We start from the raw sequence: 3,591 nt of genomic DNA on the forward strand, positions 1-3,591 counted from the left end.
GAACACAGTGGAGAGGATGGAAACAATCTGAGCAAATTGATGCTAAGATTCGAATATCTTAAAGATCCTTAATTCTCTGAGAAGTTTTCATCACTTAAGCACACCATATTACATTGGTGATACCTTTCAATTATTTAAAAATTAAAAACAGGGAAATGGTAAAAATAAGGAGCTATAAGCAACTGATGGTTTTGATAAGCATGTTTGAAGTATGTGGAATTTGATGCTGAACTTGTAGCTGTAAGTGAATTAAATATTTCCAAACAGTCACATGGAGCATGTTTTGGTGAAGGCATGTGTTTGAGATTGGTCCACCAGCAGAAGAGGAAACTTTCTCTCTGGAGACCTCTAATATGATATCTACTACACATATGCAACTATGTAAATAAATAAAAAACAAATAAAATTGAACATTCATTCTCTCAGTCTCAATAACCACATTGGAAATGCTCAATAGTTGCACGTGAATAGTGGATAGAGCAGTGTGTACAGCAAAAATACAGAACTTTTGTAACAGTGCAAAGAGTTCTGTTAGACTATTCTGTTTCTTAATCAGTGGACCCAACTGAATTTTTACCCTTCCTTCAACTTCTGAATATAGGGATAACCTCAAACTCAGTTGGTGATGTTGGTTGCAGAAGGGAGGAGTTAGAAAATGGAAATACAGGAGGATGCAAAATGGTGGCAGAGTAGGTGGAAGTTACACTCAATTCTTCTCAGTATCAAAGTAGAATTACAACTAAATTAAAGAACAATCAACCTGAACCATCAACTGAACACTAGCTGAGCAAACATCTTATGACCAAGGATTCACAGAAGAAGCCATGTCCATACTGGTATAAAGGGCAAAGACACAAAAAGTGCTGGCCCCACTCCCATGTAGAGCAGTGGAGAATCCAGAGTGATGTCTCAGCTGAAAAGGGCCTCCCTTTGGAGCCAGGGGTCTCAACTCCATACTGGGCTCCCCAGCCTCCAGCACCAGCGCCAGGGACAGGAGCTCACATAACATCTGGCTGTGGATATAAGCAAGGATTCTGTCTGTCAGGGTGAGACAGGAGATGGCTAGAAATCGAGGTGTCCTCTTAAAGGTCAGCAAACAAAATCTCATTTCTGGCCATTCACCCTGGGCTCTGGCAGAGAGACAGCAACTCAGAGCAGAATGAAGTCATAAAGGGAGACACTAGATTATGTGGTTTTGAGGAGAAAGCTAGAGGGACAGAAGCCAATGTCACTGTAACTAATCCAGTGATGGCGAACTTATGACACGCGAACTCATTGTTTTGGTTGATTTTTCTTTGTTAAATGGCATTTAAATATGTAAAATAAATATCAAAAATATAAATCTTTGTTTTACTATGGTTGCAAATATCAAAAAAATTTCTATATGTGACATGGCACCAGAGTTAAGTTAGGGTTTTTCAAAATGCTGACATGCCGAGCTCAAAAGTTTCACTATCACTGGCCTAGTCCTTCTCTAACACTGCTCACAGATGCCATTTTTGCTTGGTCAAGCATTGCCTTCCACACATCATCAGACTTGAGCAATACACTAGGCCCATCCTACTGACTCCCTGTGACCGTGCCCCACCAAGCTAACACTCTGTGAAGGAATCAGTTAGCTGGGGCCATTTGGGGCCCATGATGCAGTTTTCCTGGAAGGATCCTGAGGTAGTCCTGGCAGACTCTGGGTATCAGAAATGCACAAGGAAAGACTGAGCTTTGTGGTTCTAGAGTGAGCCACTTTTCCACACACATACACCAACTGATAACATACTTCCTATGCAGAGCCCCCCCCCCCCCACACACACACACACACCCACACAGACAAATGTTACTTTGTTTTAGCTAGATGAACTCTACCGGCTTCAACCTAATGACTTCCCATCTCAAAGGTCCCTGGGCCCCAGGGAGGGGGGTGTTGGCCTTGGTTTATCCTGAAATTTTGCAGAGTGGACTCAAACCTAGCCCTGGGACTAAGTTAAAATTTCTGTCAAGGTTGTGAACAAAACTCGCCCTTACCTGGGGATTCAATGATAACCCACCTCATGCAACTCACATATTGCCAGAGCTTTTTAAGTGACTAAGCCTAACAGCCAGCCAGGAGGTGGAGGCAAATCACAGGGCACTTTTGCTGAAACTTCCCCAGGTGAAAGTCATCCTCGCTATGCAGCTTGGCACTTCCCAAGCTGATCCAGACCCAGGAGAAGCAGCCACAAACTGTGGATCACTTTACAGCCACTAACAGGTAGCCCAAGGCCTGTCATAGTCAGCTTCTGACATTGACTTGCACCAGAGTCCCTCCCAAGAGGCCCCTAAAAATCAAAATCATACCAAGTGATGGCTTTCAGACCACATTAGCGCACAACCCAATTAGCTCCACCAGCAGCATACCCAAAGAGAGATCTTGGCAGACACCAGACCCTGCTGAGGCAAATTCTACTTCATGTGATCAGTACTCACAAAGCAGCTCACACGCTGTGATTTGGGTCAGTTCTCACAGCCAGCCAACCTTACAGGCCAACAGCGATCAAGATGCAATTACAACTGTAGGACTCACATGAGCAACACATGAAATACTCCTGGAGCACCTAATTGAAGTGATTAAGGAGACTGCACTGGTGAAACCCACAGAACACCTATTATATAAGGCCACCCTATCAGAAATGGGAGATGTAGCAGATCTATCTAATGCCCAGAAACAGAGAGAGGCAGACAAGATGTGGAGACCAAGAAACATGCCCTGAATGCCAAATAGGAGAAATACCCATAAAAAGAACTAAAAGATCGCTTCTCGGCCTTTTGGCTAAGATCAAGTGTAGAACTAAAAGAAATGGAGGCAATTAACCTTCCAGATACAGAGTTCAAGACAATGGCTGTAAGGATGCTCAAGGAACTTAGGGAAAGAATGGAAGTCAACAAAGAGATAGTAAGCATTAAAAAGACCATAAAAAGAATTGAAAAAGAACCAGTCAGAAATGTAGAATACAATATCTGAAATGAAAAATACACTAGAAAGAATCAACAGCAGATTATATGAATCAGTGATTTAGAAGACAAGGTAGCAGAAAATATGCCATCAAAGCAGCTAAAAGAAATAAGATTTTTTTTAAAAAAATGAGGAAAGTTTAAGGCTCTTCTGAGACAACATAAAGCATGACAATATCTATATCATTGGGGTACCAGAATGAGAAGAGAGAAAGCAAGGAGTTGAGAATCTATTTCAAGAAATAACGACTGAAAGCTTTCTTAACCTGCTGAAGGAAATAGGTACACAAGTCCAGGGGCACAGAGAGTCCCAAACGAGATGAAAACAAAGTGGCCAACATCAAGACACATGATAATAAAATGGCAAAGTTTAAAAACAAGGAGAGAATCTTCAAAGCAGCAAGTAAAAGACAGTTATCTACAGAGCAGCTCCCATAACACTATCAGCAGATTTCTCAACAGAAACCTTTCTGGGAGAAAAAATAGGTATGAAATATTCAAAATAATGAAAAGCAAGGACCTGTAACCAAGACTGTGCTACCCAGGAAGACTCTTATTGAAAATGGAAGGAGAGATAAAGAGCTTCCCAGACACAAAAAAAGCTAG

The sequence above is a fragment of the Myotis lucifugus genome, unplaced genomic scaffold (genome assembly GCF_000147115.1).
Source record: "Myotis lucifugus unplaced genomic scaffold, Myoluc2.0 scaffold_4, whole genome shotgun sequence".
In the NCBI taxonomy this organism is placed as follows: Eukaryota; Metazoa; Chordata; class Mammalia; order Chiroptera; family Vespertilionidae; genus Myotis; species Myotis lucifugus.